The sequence below is a fragment of the Ambystoma mexicanum genome, chromosome 11, assembly GCF_040938575.1.
Source record: "Ambystoma mexicanum isolate Mex_15411 chromosome 11, UKY_AmexF1_1, whole genome shotgun sequence".
Taxonomy (NCBI): Eukaryota; Metazoa; Chordata; class Amphibia; order Caudata; family Ambystomatidae; genus Ambystoma; species Ambystoma mexicanum.
Genome location: NC_090934.1, coordinates 824408336 through 824427477, shown reverse-complemented (window position 1 = coordinate 824427477; position 19142 = coordinate 824408336). Strand labels below are relative to the sequence as shown.

Genomic DNA, 19142 nt, shown 5'->3' with positions numbered 1-19142 from the left:
GTCCTCTACTAAATCCCCTGTGTTTGTGGATTAGGGGAGGTAGGGAAGTGCTTGATACCCTGATTTGCTGTGGGAAATAGAGCTATTTTAGAAATATTTTCAGGTTGCCTGGGAAGCATAAGCAAACAGCACACCAATCAGGCCCCAGTGTAAGGACTGCATGAGTCTCTGTGGCGCAATCGGTTAGCGCGTTTGGCTGTTAACCGTAAAGGTTGGTGGTTCAAGGCCACCCAGGGACGATGCATTTTGGCTCAAAAATTCAGCGTGACCAACTATGGACTTCTGTTTACCTCTCGCAGGTCTCGTCTGCTGACGTCCAAAAAATCCAATAAACTGCAAGCAATTCTTCTCGCTTGCTTTAGTTTTTCAAAACTTGCCATTCAATTCATAAACATCAAGACTTCATGGGAAGGGTTTGGCTGCAGGGTGTACTGATGCACAGAAGGAAGCTATCCTAGCCAGTCTACTTAAAGAAGCAATGAGGCTCTGCAGGTGCATGTACGTCTCCTACCTTTATTCTGTCATCAGACACACCAGGTGGATTGCCACAAGGACCTCGTGGCGCAATGGTAGCGCGTCTGACTCCAGATCAGAAGGATGCGTGTTCAAATCACGTCGGGGTCATATTTGCTTTTCCCACTCTGAAATACAAAATTGCTCTTCAGTATCTCGGTATTTCAACCTGACTGCATCTTTGTGCTCTGGGCCTAGTTGTTCTGGCGTTTCGAATGTAAGCTTTGCAGCAGGGAAGTATCATATTGACAGACACCCATGAAGGACATGGTCAACCTTTAAAGCAGGCCAATCTCTATGTTTTACTGGATGCAGCAGAAGTATTTCCTCTTTACCATCTCTTCAAGTGGGCCTGACTGATGTGCTGTTTTGTGCACGCTACGTGGGCTTTGTAAAGCATACCTCTGCCATTTGCATGGCCTCCTAGCGCTGTCAATATTTTCGTGTAATCGCTGAATGCTGCACTGTCCTGGGAACTCTAGGTGTGACTAAAGGATATATGCTGGGTCCCCGAAAGGGGGTTGGCAGTCTAGTGGCAATGCCCATCACTTTGCAGTTTGGGTTTTTGAGTTCAGGTACCGGTCTGGTGTCGGAAACCTGTAAGCGCCCTCCCAATCAACTGTCGGTCCTGGATTGTGAGGATTTCCCCTTATACTGGTCTCAGTAGACACATTTCCATTTTACTTTTTCACTCTCGCATTGCCTATTTCTCTCTCTCTCATAGATACATTATAGATAAGAGAGCCATTGTCAGCGAGAGGGCTTCACAGCACCTTCCCCCATTTCCCTAAGTGCATTGCAAGGGGCTCTGGGAGGCGTGCACATTTGTCTGAAACACAAAGATCCACTGGCAATAACAAGCGTAGGACCCTAGTTCGCATTTCTTAGAATTTGAGGTGGCACTCAGAGTTGTCTCGGGTGTGACAGTACCTTACATAGGAGATGTGCTAATCCCCAAACCCTCTTCCTTTGTCCCACTAATCTGTCCTAGGGCCTCTAGCAAGTTGTTTTCTGAAACAAAGCTTACCTGAACATCCTGTAAAATTGGTAACTTTTCAGTAGCAGTACAGTGCAGTATATAGCATTCCTGTTGCGCACAGCATCTAGATCCAAAAATTGCTTATTCTACCCCAGAAATTAGAATTCACCCAGTCAAACAGAGGGATCTATAAAGAGCATGGCAAGTAGTTAACATAAGCTACTTCCCCCAAGTTCTCTTGGTGCACTCTGCTGCCCTCTTTTAACAGAAGAATGCAACTGCAGGTCTTGCTTCTCAGCAAGGTACCTACATATAGAAACCTTGGTGCACTCTTGCTAAATCTGCTGGAATGTGTCTTCTATTGTGCCCAAGGTGGTTGTGTATTTGGGGACTCAGGGAAGCAAGGGAGCAGTCTAATGTACTGCAGTGCTAAGAGAGGCATGCCTTTTTCAGAAAAAAGTTCAGGTTTTCTGCCAATCAGAAAAAAATAGCAATGCAATCAGGATAAAGGCAGAAAACACATGTCAGTGAGTCTCTGTGGCGCAATTGGTTAGCGCGTTCGGCTGTTAACCGAAAAGACGCTGCTGTTTTTGGCACAAAGACACAGAGTGTTCCACTTAGTAATCCTGAGTCATTTCTCCCGTGTTCTCTGGGTTCAGCCTACTGTCCCCTTTTAACACAAGTGCGCAACTGTGGCTTTCTCCTCATAGCAAGTTATGCCTACACAGAGGACATTTGGTGCACTGTTGATGGGCTCTGTCCTCTACTAAATCCCCTGTGTTTGTGGATTAGGGGAGGTAGGGAAGTGCTTGATACCCTGATTTGCTGTGGGAAATAGAGCTATTTTAGAAATGTTTTCAGGTTGCCTGGGAAGCATAAGCAAACAGCACACCAATCAGGCCCCAGTGTAAGCACTGCATGAGTCTCTGTGGCGCAATCGGTTAGCGCGTCCGGCTGTTAACCGAAAGGTTGGTGGTTCAAACCCACCCAGGGACGATGCATTTCGGCTCAAAAATTCAGCTTGACCAACTATGAACTTCTGTTTACCTCTCGCAGGTCTCGTCTGCTGACGTCCAAAAAATCCAATAAACTGCAAGCAATTCTTCTCGCTTGCTTTAGTTTTTCAAAACTTGCCATTCAATTCATAAACATCAAGACTTCATGGGAAGGGTTTGGCTGCAGCGTGTACTGATGCACAGAAGGAAGCTATCCTAGCCAGTCTACTTAAATAAGCAATGAGGCTTTGCAGGTGCATGTACGTCTCCTACCTTTATTCTGTCATCAGACACACCAGGTGGACTGCCACAAGGACCTCGTGGCGCAATGGTAGCGCGTCTGACTCCACATCAGACGGTTGCGTGTTCAAATCACGTCGGGGTCATATTTGCTTTTCCCATTCTGAAATATAAAATTGCTCTTCAGTATCTCGTTATTTCAACCTGACTGCATCTTTGTGCTCTGGGCCTAGTTGTTCTGGCGTTTCGAATGTAAGCTTTGCAGCAGGGAAGTATCATATTGACAGACACCCATGAAGGACATGGTCAACCTTTAAAGCAGGCCAATCTCTATGTTTTACTGGATGCAGCAGAAGTATTTCCTCTTTACCATCTCTTCAAGTGGGCCTGACTGATGTGCTGTTTTGTGCACGCTACGTGGGCTTTGTAAAGCATACCTCCGCCATTTGCATGGCCTCCTAGCGCTGTCAATATTTTCGTGTAATCGCTGAATGCTGCACTGTCCTGGGAACTCTAAGTGTGACTAAAGGATATATACTGGGGCCCCGAAAGGGGGTCGGCAGTCTAGTGGCAATGCCCATCACTTTGCAGTTTGGGTTTGTGAGTTCAGGTACCGGTCTGGTGTCGGAAACCTGTAAGCGCCCTCCCAATCAACTGTCGGTCCTGGATTGTGAGGATTTCCCCTTATACTGGTCTCAGTAGACACATTTCCATTTTACTTTTTCACTCTCGCATTGCCTATTTCTCTCTCTCTCATAGATACATTATAGACAAGAGAGACATTGTCAGCGAGAGGGTTGCACAGCACCTTCCCCCATTTCCCTAAGTGCATTGCAAGGGGCTCTGGGAGGCGTGCACATTAGTCTGAAACACAAAGATCCACTGGCAATAAAAAGCGTAGGACCCCAGTTCGCATTTCTTAGAATTTGAGGAGGCACTCAGAGTTGTCTCGGGCGTGACTGTACCTTTCATAGGAGATGTGCTAATCCCCAAACCCTCTTCCTTTGTCCCAGTAATCTGTCCTAGGACCTCTAGCAAGTTGTTTTCTGAAACAAAGCTTACCTGAACATCCTGTAAAATTGATAACTTTTCAGTAGCAGTACAGTGCAGTATATAGCATTCCTGTTGCGCACAGCATCTAGATCCAAAAATTGCTTATTCTACCCCAGAAATTAGAATTCACCCAGTCAAACAGAGGGATCTATAAAGAGCATGGCAAGTAGTTAACATAAGCTACTTCCCCCAAGTTCTCTTGGTGCACTCTGCTGCCCTCTTTTAACAGAAGAATGCAACTGCAGGTCTTGCTTCTCAGCAAGGTACCTACATATAGAAACCTTGGTGCACTCTTGCTAAATCTGCTGGAATGTGTCTTCTATTGTGCCCAAGGTGGTTGTGTATTTGGGGACTCAGGGAAGCAAGGGAGCAGTCTAATGCACTGCAGTGCTAAGAGAGGCATGCCTTTTTCAGAAAAAAGTTCAGGTTTTCTGCCAATCAGAAAAAAATAGCAATGCAATCAGGCCAAAGGCAGAACACACATGCCAGTGAGTCTCTGTGGCGCAATTGGTTAGCGCGTTCGGCTGTTAACCGAAAAGACGCTGCTGTTTTTGGCACAAAGACACAGAGTGTTCCACTCAGTAAACCTGAGTCATTTCTCCCGTGTTCTCTCGGTTCAGCCTACTGTCCCCTTTTAACACAAGTGCGCAACTGTGGCTTTCTCCTCATAGCAAGTTATGCCTACACAGAGGACATTTGGTGCACTGTTGATGGGCTCTGTCCTCTACTAAATCCCCTATGTTAGTGGATTAGTGGAGGTAGGGAAGTGCTTGATACCCTGATTTGCTGTGGGAAATAGAGCTATTTTAGAAATATTTTCAGGTTGCCTGGGAAGCATAAGCAAACAGCACACCAATCAGGCCCCAGTGTAAGCACTGCATGAGTCTCTGTGGCGCAATCGGTTAGCGCGTTCGGCTGTTAACCAAAAGGTTGGTGGTTCAAGCCCACCCAGGGACGATGCATTTTGGCTCAAAAATTCAGCATGACCAACTATGAACTTCTGTTTACCTCTCGCAGGTCTCGTCTGCTGACGTCCAAAAAATCCAATAAACTGCAAGCAATTCTTCTCGCTTGCTTTAGTTTTTCAAAACTTGCCATTCAATTCATAAACATCAAGACTTCATGGGAAGGGTTTGGCTGCAGCGTGTACTGATGCACAGAAGGAAGCTATCCTAGCCAGTCTACCTAAAGAAGCAATGAGGCTCTGCAGGTGCATGTACGTCTCCTACCTTTATTCTGTCATCAGACTACCCAGGTGGACTGCCACAAGGACCTCGTGGCGCAATGGTAGCGCATCTGACTCCAGATCAGAAGGTTGTGTGTTCAAATCACGTCGGGGTCATACTTCCTTTTCCCACTCTGAAATACAAAATTGCTCTTCAGTATCTCGTTATTTCAACCTGACTTCATCTTTGTGCTCTGGGCCTAGTTGTTCTGGCGTTTCGAATGTAAACTTTGCAGCAGGGAAGTATCATATTGACAGACACCCATGAAGGACATGGTCAACCTTTAAAGCAGGGCAATCTCTATGTTTTACTGGATGCAGCAGAAGTATTTCCTCTTTACCATCTCTTCAAGTGGGCCTGACTGATGTGCTGTTTTGTGCACGCTACGTGGGCTTTGTAAAGCATACCTCTGCCATTTGCATGGCCTCCTAGCGCTGTCAATATTTTCGTGTAATCGCTGAATGCTGCAGTGTCCTGGGAACTCTAGGTGTGACTAAAGGATATATGTTGGGGCCCCGAAAGGGGGTCGGCAGTCTAGTGGCAATGGGCATCACTTTGTAGTTTGGGTTTGTGAGTTCAGGTACCGGTCTGGTGTCGGAAACCTGTAAGCGCCCTCCCAATCAACTGTCGGTCCTGGATTGTGAGGATTTCCCCTTATACTGGTCTCAGTAGACACATTTCCATTTTACTTTTTCACTCTCGCATTGCCTATTTCTCTCTCTCTCATAGATACATTATAGACAAGAGAGACATTGTCAGCGAGAGGGCTTCACAGCACCTTCCCCCATTTCCCTAAGTGCATTGCATGGGGCTCTGGGAGGCGTGCACATTTGTCTGAAACACAAAGATCCACTGGCAATAAAAGGCGTAGGACCCCAGTTCGCATTTCTTAGAATTTGAGGAGGCACTCAGAGTTGTCTCGGGCGTGACTGTACCTTTCATAGGAGATGTGCTAATCCCCAAACCCTCTTCCTTTGTCCCAGTAATCTGTCCTAGGGCCTCTAGCAAGTTGTTTTCTGAAACAAAGCTTACCTGAACATCCTGTAAAATTGGTAACTTTTCAGTAGCAGTACAGTGCAGTATATAGCATTCCTGTTGCGCACAGCATCTAGATCCAAAAATTGCTTACTCTACCCCAGAAATTAGAATTCACCCAGTCAAACAGAGGGATCTATAAAGAGCATGGCAAGTAGTTAACATAAGCTACTTCCCCCAAGTTCTCTTGGTGCACTCTGCTGCCCTCTTTTAACAGAAGAATGCAACTGCAGGTCTTGCTTCTCAGCAAGGTACCTACATATAGAATCCTTGGTGCACTCTTGCTAAATCTGCTGGAATGTGTCTTCTATTGTGCCCAAGGTGGTTGTGTATTTGGGGACTCAGGGAAGCAAGGGAGCAGTCTAATGCACTGCAGTGCTAAGAGAGGCATGCCTTTTTCAGAAAAAAGTTCAGGTTTTCTGCCAATCAGAAAAAAATAGCAATGCAATCAGGCCAAAGGCAGAACACACATGCCAGTGAGTCTCTGTGGCGCAATTGGTTAGCGCGTTCGGCTGTTAACCGAAAAGACGCTGCTGTTTTGGGCACAAAGACACAGAGTGTTCCACTCAGTAAACCTGAGTCATTTCTCCCGTGTTCTCTGGGTTCAGCCTACTGTCCCCTTTTAACACAAGTGCGCAACTGTGGCTTTCTCCTCATAGCAAGTTATGCCTACACAGAGGGCATTTGGTGCACTGTTGATGGGCTCTGTCCTCTACTAAATCCCCTGTGTTTGTGGATTACGGGAGGTAGGGAAGTGCTTGATACCCTGATTTGCTGTTGGAAATAGAGCTATTTTAGAAATATTTTCAGGTTGCCTGGGAAGCATAAGCAAACAGCACACCAATCAGGCCCCAGTGTAAGCACTGCATGAGTCTCTGTGGCGCAATCGGTTAGCGCGTTCGGCTGTTAACCGAAAGGTTGGTGGTTCAAGCCCACCCAGGGACGATGCATTTTGGCTCAAAAATTCAGCATGACCAACTATGAACTTCTGTTTACCTCTCGCAGGTCTCGTCTGCTGACGTCCAAAAAATCCAATAAACTGTAAGCAATTCTTCTCTCTTGCTTTAGTTTTTCAAAACTTGCCATTCAATTCATAAACATCAAGACTTCATGGAAAGGGTTTGGCTTCAGCGTGTACTGATGCACAGAAGGAAGCTATCCTAGCCAGTCTACTTAAAGAAGCAATGAGGCTCTGCAGGTGCATGTACGTCTCCTACCTTTATTCTGTCATCAGACACACCAGGTGAACTGCCGCAAGGACCTCGTGGCGCAATGGTAGCGCGTCTGACTCCAGATCAGAAGGTTTCGTGTTCAAATCACGTCGGGGGCATATTTGCTTTTCCCACTCTGAAATATAAAATTGCTCTTCAGTATCTCGTTATTTCAACCTGACTGCATCTTTGTGCTCTGGGCCTAGTTGTTCTGGCATTTCGAATGTAAGCTTTGCAGCAGGGAAGTATCATATTGACAGACACCCATGAAGGACATGGTCAACCTTTAAAGCAGGCCAATCTCTATGTTTTACTGGATGCAGCAGAAGTATTTCCTCTTTACCATCTCTTCAAGTGGGCCTGACTGATGTGCTGTTTTGTGCACGCTACGTGGGCTTTGTAAAGCATACCTTTGCCATTTGCATGGCCTCCTAGCGCTGTCAATATTTTCGTGTAATCGCTGAATGCTGCACTGTCCTGGGAACTCTAGGTGTGACTAAAGGATATATGCTGGGGCCCCGAAAGGGGGTCGGCAGTCTAGTGGCAATGCCCATCACTTTGCAGTTTGGGTTTGTGAGTTCAGGTACCGGTCTGGTGTCGGAAACCTGTAAGCGCCCTCCCAATCAACTGTCAGTCCTGGATTGTGAGGATTTCCCCTTATACTGGTCTCAGTAGACACATTTCCATTTTACTTTTTCACTCTCGCATTGCCTATTTCTCTCTCTCTCATAGATACATTATAGACAAGAGAGACATTGTCAGCGAGAGGGCTTCACAGCACCTTCCCCCATTTCCCTAAGTGCATTGCATGGGGCTCTGGTAGGCGTGCACATTTGTCTGAAACACAAAGATCCACTGGCAATAAAAGGCGTAGGACCCCAGTTCGCATTTCTTAGAATTTGAGGAGGCACTCAGAGTTGTCTCGGGCGTGACTGTACCTTTCATAGGAGATGTGCTAATCCCCAAACCCTCTTCCTTTGTCCCAGTAATCTGTCCTAGGGCCTCTAGCAAGTTGTTTTCTGAAACAAAGCTTACCTGAACATCCTGTAAAATTGGTAACTTTTCAGTAGCAGTACAGTGCAGTATATAGCATTCCTGTTGCGCACAGCATCTAGATCCAAAAATTGCTTACTCTACCCCAGAAATTAGAATTCACCCAGTCAAACAGAGGGATCTATAAAGATCATGGCAAGTAGTTAACATAAGCTACTTCCCCCAAGTTCTCTTGGTGCACTCTGCTGCCCTCTTTTAACAGAAGAATGCAACTGCAGGTCTTGCTTCTCAGCAAGGTACCTACATATAGAATCCTTGGTGCACTCTTGCTAAATCTGCTGGAATGTGTCTTCTATTGTGCCCAAGGTGGTTGTGTATTTGGGGACTCAGGGAAGCAAGGGAGCAGTCTAATGCACTGCAGTGCTAAGAGAGGCATGCCTTTTTCAGAAAAAAGTTCAGGTTTTCTGCCAATCAGAAAAAAATAGCAATGCAATCAGGCCAAAGGCAGAACACACATGCCAGTGAGTCTCTGTGGCACAATTGGTTAGCGCGTTCGGCTGTTAACCGAAAAGACGCTGCTGTTTTTGGCACAAAGACACAGAGTGTTCCACTCAGTAAACCTGAGTCATTTCTCCCGTGTTCTCTGGGTTCAGCCTACTGTCCCCTTTTAACACAAGTGTGCAACTGTGGCTTTCTCCTCATAGCAAGTTATGCCTACACAGAGGACATTTGGTGCACTGTTGATGGGCTCTGTCCTCTACTAAATCCCCTGTGTTTGTGGATTACGGGAGGTAGGGAAGTGCTTGATACCCTGATTTGCTGTTGGAAATAGAGCTATTTTAGAAATATTTTCAGGTTGCCTGGGAAGCATAAGCAAACAGCACACCAATCAGGCCCCAGTGTAAGCACTGCATGAGTCTCTGTGGCGCAATCGGTTAGCGCGTTCGGCTGTTAACCGAAAGGTTGGAGGTTCAAGCCCACCGAGGGACGATGCATTTTGGCTCAAAAATTCAGCATGACCAACTATGAACTTCTGTTTACCTCTCGCAGGTCTCGTCTGCTGACGTCCAAAAAATCCAATAAACTGCAAGCAATTCTTCTCGCTTGCTTTAGTTTTTCAAAACTTGCCATTCAATTCATAAACATCAAGACTTCATGGGAAGGGTTTGGCTGCAGCGTGTACTGATGCACAGAAGGAAGCTATCCTAGCCAGTCTACTTAAAGAAGCAATGAGGCTCTGCAGGTCCATGTACGTCTCCTACCTTTATTCTGTCATCAGACACACCAGGTGGACTGCCACAAGGACCTCGTGGCGCAATGGTAGCACGTCTGACTCCAGGTCAGAAGATTGCGTGTTCAAATCACGTCGGGGTCATATTTGCTTTTCCCACTCTGAAATACAAAATTGCTCTTCAGTATCTCGTTTTTCAACCTGACTGCATCTTTGTGCTCTGGGCCTAGTTGTTCTGGCGTTTCGAATGTAAGCTTTGCAGCAGGGAAGTATCATATTGACAGACACCCATGAAGAACATGGTCAACCTTTAAAGCAGGCCAATCTCTATGTTTTACTGGATGCAGCAGAAGTATTTCCTCTTTACCATCTCTTCAAGTGGGCCTGACTGATGTGCTGTTTTGTGCACGCTACGTGGGCTTTGTAAAGCATACCTCTGCCATTTGCATGGCCTCCTAGCGCTGTCAATATTTGCGTGTAATCGCTGAATGCTGCAGTGTCCTGGGAACTCTAGGTGTGACTAAAGGATATATGTTGGGGCCCCGAAAGGGGGTTGGCAGTCTAGTGGCAATGGGCATCACTTTGTAGTTTGGGTTTGTGAGTTCAGGTACCGGTCTGGTGTCAGAAAACTGTAAGCGCCCTCCCAATCAACTGTCGGTCCTGGATTGTGAGGATTTCCCCTTATACTGGTCTCAGTAGACACATTTCCATTTTACTTTTTCACTCTCGCATTGCCTATTTCTCTCTCTCTCATAGATACATTATAGACAAGAGAGACATTGTCAGCGAGAGGGTTGCACATCACCTTCCCCCATTTCCCTAAGTGCATTGCATGGGGCTCTGGGAGGCGTGCACATTTGTCTGAAACACAAAGATCCACTGGCAATAAAAGGCGTAGGACCCCAGTTCGCATTTCTTAGAATTTGAGGAGGCACTCAGAGTTGTCTCGGGCGTGACTGTACCTTTCATAGGAGATGTGCTAATCCCCAAACCCTCTTCCTTTGTCCCAGTAATCTGTCCTAGGGCCTCTAGCAAGTTGTTTTCTGAAACAAAGCTTACCTGAACATCCTGTAAAATTGGTAACTTTTCAGTAGCAGTACAGTGCAGTATATAGCATTCCTGTTGCGCACAGCATCTAGATCCAAAAATTGCTTACTCTACCCCAGAAATTAGAATTCACCCAGTCAAACAGAGGGATCTATAAAGAGCATGGCAAGTAGTTAACATAAGCTACTTCCCCCAAGTTCTCTTGGTGCACTCTGCTGCCCTCTTTTAACAGAAGAATGCAACTGCAGGTCTTGCTTCTCAGCAAGGTACCTACATATAGAATCCTTGGTGCACTCTTGCTAAATCTGCTGGAATGTGTCTTCTATTGTGCCCAAGGTGGTTGTGTATTTGGGGACTCAGGGAAGCAAGGGAGCAGTCTAATGCACTGCAGTGCTAAGAGAGGCATGCCTTTTTCAGAAAAAAGTTCAGGTTTTCTGCCAATCAGAAAAAAATAGCAATGCAATCAGGCCAAAGGCAGAACACACATGCCAGTGAGTCTCTGTGGCGCAATTGGTTAGCGCGTTCGGCTGTTAACCGAAAAGACGCTGCTGTTTTGGGCACAAAGACACAGAGTGTTCCACTCAGTAAACCTGAGTCATTTCTCAAGTGTTCTCTGGGTTCAGCCTACTGTCCCCTTTTAACACAAGTGCGCAACTGTGGCTTTCTCCTCATAGCAAGTTATGCCTACACAGAGGGCATTTGGTGCACTGTTGATGGGCTCTGTCCTCTACTAAATCCCCTGTGTTTGTGGATTACGGGAGGTAGGGAAGTGCTTGATACCCTGATTTGCTGTTGGAAATAGAGCTATTTTAGAAATATTTTCAGGTTGCCTGGGAAGCATAAGCAAACAGCACACCAATCAGGCCCCAGTGTAAGCACTGCATGAGTCTCTGTGGCGCAATCGGTTAGCGCGTTCGGCTGTTAACCGAAAGGTTGGTGGTTCAAGCCCACCCAGGGACGATGCATTTTGGCTCAAAAATTCAGCATGGCCAACTATGAACTTCTGTTTACCTCTCGCAGGTCTCGTCTGCTGACGTCCAAAAAATCCAATAAACTGCAAGCAATTCTTCTCGCTTGCTTTAGTTTTTCAAAACTTGCCATTCAATTCATAAACATCAAGACTTCATGGGAAGGGTTTGGCTGCAGCGTGTACTGATGCACAGAAGGAAGCTATCCTAGCCAGTCTACTTAAAGAAGCAATTAGGCTCTGCAGGTGCATGTACGTCTCCTACCTTTATTCTGTCATCAGACACACCAGGTGAACTGCCGCAAGGACCTCGTGGCGCAATGGTAGCACGTCTGACTCCAGATCAGAAGGTTTCGTGTTCAAATCACGTCGGGGGCATATTTGCTTTTCCCACTCTGAAATATAAAATTGCTCTTCAGTATCTCGTTATTTCAACCTGACTGCATCTTTGTGCTCTGGGCCTAGTTGTTCTGGCATTTCGAATGTAAGCTTTGCAGCAGGGAAGTATCATATTGACAGACACCCATGAAGGACATGGTCAACCTTTAAAGCAGGCCAATCTCTATGTTTTACTGGATGCAGCAGAAGTATTTCCTCTTTACCATCTCTTCAAGTGGGCCTGACTGATGTGCTGTTTTGTGCACGCTACGTGGGCTTTGTAAAGCATACCTCTGCCATTTGCATGGCCTCCTAGCGCTGTGAAGTGGGAGAATGGAAGACCAGGCTCCCGTCCTTCACCTCTCGCGCTTGGCCTAGAGGGTCACGGCCCAGACACCCGCCGCGAGAAGAGTTTGTCCATTTACCAGACGACCAGGTACCCTGGTACAGGAACATACGGATGTGTCCATCTGCCTGCCCAACAGCCCGCACTGGCCATGCCGACACCTGCGGTTCGGATCAGCTAGACTAAAATCCACACGTCGTTAGAGATGCCATGACGACCTAGACAACGGGAAGCACTTCTGTACAAATATACGCACTGAACATTTCCACACCAATCTACACGAAGAACATACTCAGTGCTCTGACGTAGGCGACAGGCATATTCACGGACGTGCATCTTTATTATTTTTACATAGGCTTTCAGAATGCAGAAACGCAAGACGCATCATGAACTCATCTATAACGCTTGCTCACGCTTCTCTTGAAACCCATTACCACAATAGAGGTATAATGGAAACACGATACTGGTCATGGAAATATATGCTATTATAACCTAAAAGCACCTATGCACCAAACGGACTAATTATGCACCAGGCCCGAGTAGGCCTCAACCAAGAGCTCCCGTGGACATTAACAAAGCAAGAGTCAGGTTGCTGATCCTGCAGAAAGAACCCAGTGGAGCAACCAGCCAAGGTCGCAATGTTGCAAACTCACATTCCAAGAACAAATCATCAAAGGCACGATGTTGCAACCTCGCACTCCGCGCCCCAACCTTAAAGTCACGCCGGCAAATTAAACCAAACGCGCAGTAGAAAAAACAATATTAATTGTGCAGAATTCTGCCTCTTTCACGGTCCCTCCCCACGTGACCAAGCCGAACTTGACGAGATGCCAAAACCCAGGAGAAAAAAGGCGTCTGGGTCCCTCGCTACGAGACACAGGCCGATACACTTGAAAGGCTCAATGGACATCTGCTATAGTGGGAGCGGTCAGCCTTCCACCTATGAATAAATCCTCACATTGTCTGCACGTACCCATATTGAAACATTGTTGCAATCACAGGTACACCGAGAGCTGGGAACAACGGTGGTCCCAGGCTGGGAAGCTCACGAGTGCACCAATCAGAACATGGGGCTCTTATCTCAGACGTCAGTAATATTAGCCAATCCTCAGGAGTCTTCATGTAACAATTCTTATGTATCTAATTGTAGGGACAACCCAGATATACCACCTGATTACACCTTGTCCACTAATATCATTCTCTATATGTGTACTATACTAACCCTACCACTCGAGCAACCAATTAAGAGTGGCGATAGGTTTTTTGTTAACTTTCTGAAGTGACGCAAGTAGCGCGTCATAATACAGTAAAAAGGGCCTGCGAGCCCCACGATTGGGTGTGTGTCAGGACGAACGCGTACGCTCCTTGACCCATCCCTGCCGTTTTGTATAAATAAACAGCAGAGTCACCTTGCTCCTTGTGTGTGTCTCATACTCTATCTCATCTGGGATATACGGGAGGAGTTGGGGCCTCCCTGCCCAGAGGTCTGCGGACGGCCCGGCCGACCCCGGCAGAATTTCCCCCCGACAAGTTGGAGGCACTGCTGAGATCTGTTTAAGATCGACTTTTATTTTTAATTTTTCCAGGCACTCCCGTTGCGAGGAGGCCCGGCGGCGCGGCCCCCTCTGCCGTTGCCCCCTTCTGAGGACTACAGGACCATCGCGGAGCTGCGAGAGGACCGGACAGCGCAATCCGGATATTGGCCCTCGGGAGCCGGTTGAGAAGTATCCCGCCCGCGGTCGGCGAGTGTCCAGACGTGGTCCAGACGAGGGGAGGTGGCGAGCCGCTTGGAGGGGTGCACGCAGTCGAACGGCCCTGCATCGAGAGAACTTGGTGAGCATGACACGCACAACAAGCAATGCGAAATTGTGAGGGAGGGGGAGGAAGTAAATAAGGGAGGAGGGAGGTATTGTACAGATGTGCGGCGAAGGTTTAACTGAGTGTTGCAAATGGAATGAATGGTAGCGAAACGAGTGCGAGAGCAGTCGGCTACGTTACGCGAAAGAGGGGGGCGGGGCACGAAAACATCACGTGCAGCCGCTCGTAAGACACTGATGGCCTAAATTGCGACTACGTGTGAGGGTGGGTGTGTGTGGTTTCCTACGATTTGGCATTTATTGATCAATGAGTAGATGAGGTTCCCTATTGTTCGAGCAAGAAACTCGATAGGTAGATGACGTTTCCCTGTGGGCGGTAGCTAGTTACATAGTTGCCCAAAACGGAAGATAATTGGCTGGTTAAGCCCTCCTGTTGAGGGGCGTATCACACGCGAGGCGACGCAGCGTGCGCAGTCCGGTTATATTATTGATGAGATTACCTTGTTCCAGGAGAGACAGGAAGACAGCTGTAGGGTTAGCGGGGTAGATTGCAAGTGTATTTTGAACTTAAAGAACATAACAAGAATGTACCAGTAGCTCGAAGAAATCGGTGACGTCACCAGTAGGGATTTAATAGGATATCGCGAGCACAAGGAACTTTGGGTTTGAGAGTGGTGGGTAAGAGAAACATGATAAAGGAGCGGATACGGAGATAAACTATAAACCAGTGGATCGAAAGAGGAGAAGGGGAAAGGGGCGTGGCTGCGCACGGAGAACGCCGGCCACGGCAAGTGTAAAAGGGGGAAGAGAACGGAGAAACAGGACGACTGTATAAGATCGTCGTAAGGGGTACGCAGCCGCAGGGGGCTGCGTGCGCTTCGGCCGCAGGGGGCCGTAGGGGAAGGAATATAATATAACATCATATTTATTATTATTGCATAATTTGTCAAAGGATTGTCGTAAGTCCCCACACTTGCGGGGCGAGGTAAGCAATACAAGGTTGTATATTGTAAACTGCTAGTAAGGGGAAGGGTAACCAGGGGAGTGCCACTATGTCATACGGGAGAGGGTCGGGAGGGTGGGGGAACACCCTCACTACCCCACTACAACACATATGCACCACACTGCCACCACATAGGGAGAAATTAATTAAGTACAGCATAGAGTGGACCCAGGGGACGGACAACAAAATGTTAACACCATGGCCGCCTAATGGTAGTTTCGATCCATATGCCCAACATTCACTACTAAACCATCTGCACAATACATACAAGGGGAAGAAGTTGGCAAACCATGTGGAGGTGTTTAACTTATGGAGGATGTTCCAGGGGTCCCGACCAGGACCAAATGGAATGTTCACTATGGGGGAAACAACGGAAGAAAAGGAGATTAAGAAAGAAGGAACGGATGGGGAAAAGGAGTGCGAAAGCACAAAGAATACGGGGAACGGAGGACAGGGAGGAGAAAAGATTGATAAATCAGACGACATAAAAAAGGAACCGAGCAATGAGATACCCATAACACCGGGAGTGAAAACAGAGGGAGTAGGGTTGTACCCTTTAAGAGAATTAGGAGAAATAGAAGGACAGTTCAGGGCGGCTGAAGGATACTCAAACCCGGCATACAGCCCTCCACCATATGTGGCTCATGGGAAGATACCAATGGGGGAAGGGAGGATTGGAGAAGAGCAGACTGTAGAGATAGGAAACGATGAGTGGGTAGCTGCACAGATATTATTGAAATTACGAGGCTCACTAACTGGAGAAGAAAGGGAGGCGGTAAAGAGAACAAACGAGGATAGTGCCAGAGAGAGTGAAATGAGGGGAGAGGAGCTACTACGGCAGAAGGAAGAGATTTTGGAGGAAAGATTAGCAAAACTAAGGGATGAGCAGAATGAATTGATCAAACAACTTGAGAGGGAGGAAAGAGAGAGAGTGAGGAAAAGGAAAGAAGGTAAGAACGAATTGGAAAAATTAAGGGAACGAAATGAGGAGCAAAAGAGAGAAGATGAAAGGGTAAAAGCAGCAGCAGATAGGGTATCAAGAGTAGTGCTGAGAGAGAAGAAGAAGGAAGAAGAAGAAAAGGAAAAGGAAATGGAAATATGGAGGAGGAGGATAATATCAGAGACAGCTAAAAAATATGAAGAGGGGAAGGTAATAGAGAGTATAGTAGAAAGAGAAAGGGTGAAATGGGAAAGGAAGAAAGAGGATGAAAGGATATTGGAACAGATGAGCAACGAAGTAATGGAGGAATTGAAAAGGAAAAGGGAGGAAAATAGTAGGGAAATGGAGGAGAGAAGTGAAGGGGGAAGAGAAGGGAGGAGTAGGGAGAGTGAAAGATGGGGAGATGTATATAAAAGTAGAGAGGTAGCAACAACATCAGCACTAGGGGGAACAGTTGGTAACAACGAAACGGGAGAAAGAGACCTAATAGACTTAAAAACAGTAACAATAAAAGGAAAAAAGGCAGAGTGGGGGGTGCCATTTATGAATGACTTTTGCAGTGAGGAGGAAGAAGGAGTGGAGAAGGATGGAAGAAAGAGTGAAAGGGAAAGCTTAGATAAACTATACCTCACTAGAACAAACATAGATTCGCCCTGGATGAGTAGAAGATGGGAGGAGCTGGAGAGAAGTAAGGAGGAAGTGAAAAGAATAGGGGAAACACAAACCAATGAAACCACGCCACCCACATCCCCATCACGCCCTCCCACGTCACACCCTACATGTTCAACCACCGCACGCTCACTGCACAGAATAAAGCTCGCGCCCTTCATGAACGAACTTACACCTTATGCATGTCGGCTTAGGGACCTCCCTAGTCGCAGGCAAGACAGACAAATAAACATACCCATATTGAACACAGGAAATGACGAAAAAAGGGGAAAGGAAGAAGAGGGAGGTAGGAGCAGAGGTAGTAAGGAAGAATTTGAAGTAGTAAAGGAAACGGGGGAAGAGGAGGGGTGTGAAGACTCAATATTATGGAGCGTAAAGGGTGACACAAGACAGAATTTAATGCCACTGTTGGAGAGAGGAGGGGTTAGACCACAGTATGTAACTTGGAAACATACGGATAAGGAAAATATAAAATGTAGGCTCCCATCACTAAGTGGAGGTGCGGGTAAGTGGATATATGAAATGGAAAAACACACCGCAGGACAGAAACTAGCAGTAGGAGATGTGAAGGGCCTGTTAATATCAATATTAGGGGATAGAGCGGATGACATTTGGAAAAGAGCGGGATTCCATGGGGTAACAATAACGAACACATCGCATGATGGGGCACCATTTGCAAACTGCAGACATGCGCTATGGCAGGCACTGAGAGTGCAGTACCCAGACACATCAGACATAGGAGCCATTACTTCCCGTAAGATGGGTGAAAATGAGGATCCTGTTGATTATATCCAGGATATTCAAGAGAAGTGGCGCATGGAAACTAGAGAACAATGGGACAAAACACCAGCCATATTTTATCATATACTAGTACAAGAGCTCCCAGAAGGAGTTCAGAAACAACTAAAGAAAGTAGTGGGGATGGAAGCAAAACCATGGCCATAAATACAACTGACTATAGTACATCACTGCAGGACATGGCAAGGAAAAATGAAACAAAAGGAGGAGGACAGGAAAACAGAAGAGGCCAAACTAGTACAGAAAAAACTTACTAAATACACAATGGAAGGGGCACTAATAACTACGCCCACACCAATGGCCCAAAGCCCAACGCAAGTAGTGGCTGCACAAGATCCCGCTCAAATAGCGCCTCCACAAGGTGTAATACAGCAAGTGCCGCCTCTGCAATTACACGCACCAAACATGGGAGGAGGGTACCCAATGCAAGGAACTGGGTATTATAGTTATAACAGAGGGAGAGGAGGGTTTATGAGGGGGAGAGGATACGGATATAATACCCAACAACAGGCTGGGGGACTTAGAAATTACTACCCCACAGGGCAACCCGTATACCAGGACAACACAGGGAGCTTCCCATGGCAAAGCAGGGAACCACCCGTGTGTTGGAGCTGCGGACTATTAGGACACATGTCACGTACATGTAGGGTCAGGCCAGGAACACCAGCATGGAATGAACAAGCACAACCTAGGACCTCACAAGAACAGCAGGGCATACAACAACAGCAGATGTCACAACAAGGGAGTGACCCACAACAACAAACACAACAGCCACAAACCTATTCACTGCCACAACAACAAATAACACCGCAACTGCCACCGCCACAACAACAAGTAGCGTTAATACAACCACCACCCCAAACTCAACAAACACAATTGGGTAGGGTGACGGTGTTGGGACACAACCCTTACACAGGGAATGGCCAATCATTGTACCCCCAATAGGTCAGCCCACAGACGGCCTTGGTGTGTCCCATCCTGTCAGTAACACCTAATAGTGCGGAGGAACCACGCATAGAGGTAACGATAGGTGACAAAAAATTATCATTCCTTGTTGACACCGGGGCAACCCGGTCTTGCATAAGGGAAGGTAAATTTAAGATGTCAGGCGAAGCCATGAACACCCAAGGATTTTCTGGGGCTAAAGGGTTGGTTCCATTTACTGATAACGTTCCCTTATCTATTGGAGATTATGATCTGTCAGTCCCACTTTTGTATTATAGTGCCTCACCAGTAAATATACTGGGGAGAGACATAATGAACAGGTTGAATATGACGATCTCCTTTACAGAGGATGGCATAATTTGCTCTACTCCAGGGATTAACATGCTCGCAGCACGACAGATTTTGCAAGCATACTGTGGACAGACAGCGATTAGGGCGGAGCCAGTAGATGGCGAGCTATTCCAGCATGGCACAGACATGGCATTTGCATGGATGCCAGGGATAGAAGGGAAAATATGGAGGAGGCCAGCAGCCTATCTGTTCCGACCAGAAACACCAGTTAATGAACTGGAAGGGAAGGTGTTGTAATGGACATTGAGAGCATTATTGCAACAGCTGATTATGTTGCTGTGCACGCCCAAGATAAAGAAGGGAGAGCATGGAGGGCAGTGATAGCACTAGCAGAAGGATGTAGGCTGACCCAGGTGTCAGATGAAGAGCTGTTCTCAGAAGAAAAGGAGGAAGGTGAAATGGTGT

The 19142-nt window shown here is 46.9% G+C and overlaps 8 non-coding genes across 8 annotated transcripts; all 8 read left to right on the top strand.

The window, feature by feature from the left end:
- The first annotated feature begins 552 nt into the window (after positions 1-552).
- TRNAW-CCA (transfer RNA tryptophan (anticodon CCA)) lies at positions 553-624 on the top strand. Its single transcript has one exon. It is a non-coding gene; the product is annotated as a tRNA-Trp (tRNA).
- Positions 625-2414: 1790 nt separating this feature from the next.
- TRNAN-GUU (transfer RNA asparagine (anticodon GUU)) lies at positions 2415-2488 on the top strand. The gene has a single exon. It is a non-coding gene; the product is annotated as a tRNA-Asn (tRNA).
- Positions 2489-2801: 313 nt separating this feature from the next.
- TRNAW-CCA (transfer RNA tryptophan (anticodon CCA)) lies at positions 2802-2873 on the top strand. Its single transcript has one exon. It is a non-coding gene; the product is annotated as a tRNA-Trp (tRNA).
- Positions 2874-4663: 1790 nt separating this feature from the next.
- Positions 4664-4737, top strand: TRNAN-GUU (transfer RNA asparagine (anticodon GUU)). The gene has a single exon. It is a non-coding gene; the product is annotated as a tRNA-Asn (tRNA).
- Positions 4738-5050: 313 nt separating this feature from the next.
- On the top strand, positions 5051-5122 carry TRNAW-CCA (transfer RNA tryptophan (anticodon CCA)). Its single transcript has one exon. It is a non-coding gene; the product is annotated as a tRNA-Trp (tRNA).
- A 1790-nt stretch (positions 5123-6912) lies between these two features.
- Positions 6913-6986, top strand: TRNAN-GUU (transfer RNA asparagine (anticodon GUU)). Its single transcript has one exon. It is a non-coding gene; the product is annotated as a tRNA-Asn (tRNA).
- A 313-nt stretch (positions 6987-7299) lies between these two features.
- TRNAW-CCA (transfer RNA tryptophan (anticodon CCA)) lies at positions 7300-7371 on the top strand. The gene has a single exon. It is a non-coding gene; the product is annotated as a tRNA-Trp (tRNA).
- A 4038-nt stretch (positions 7372-11409) lies between these two features.
- On the top strand, positions 11410-11483 carry TRNAN-GUU (transfer RNA asparagine (anticodon GUU)). The gene has a single exon. It is a non-coding gene; the product is annotated as a tRNA-Asn (tRNA).
- The last annotated feature ends 7659 nt before the right edge of the window (positions 11484-19142 follow it).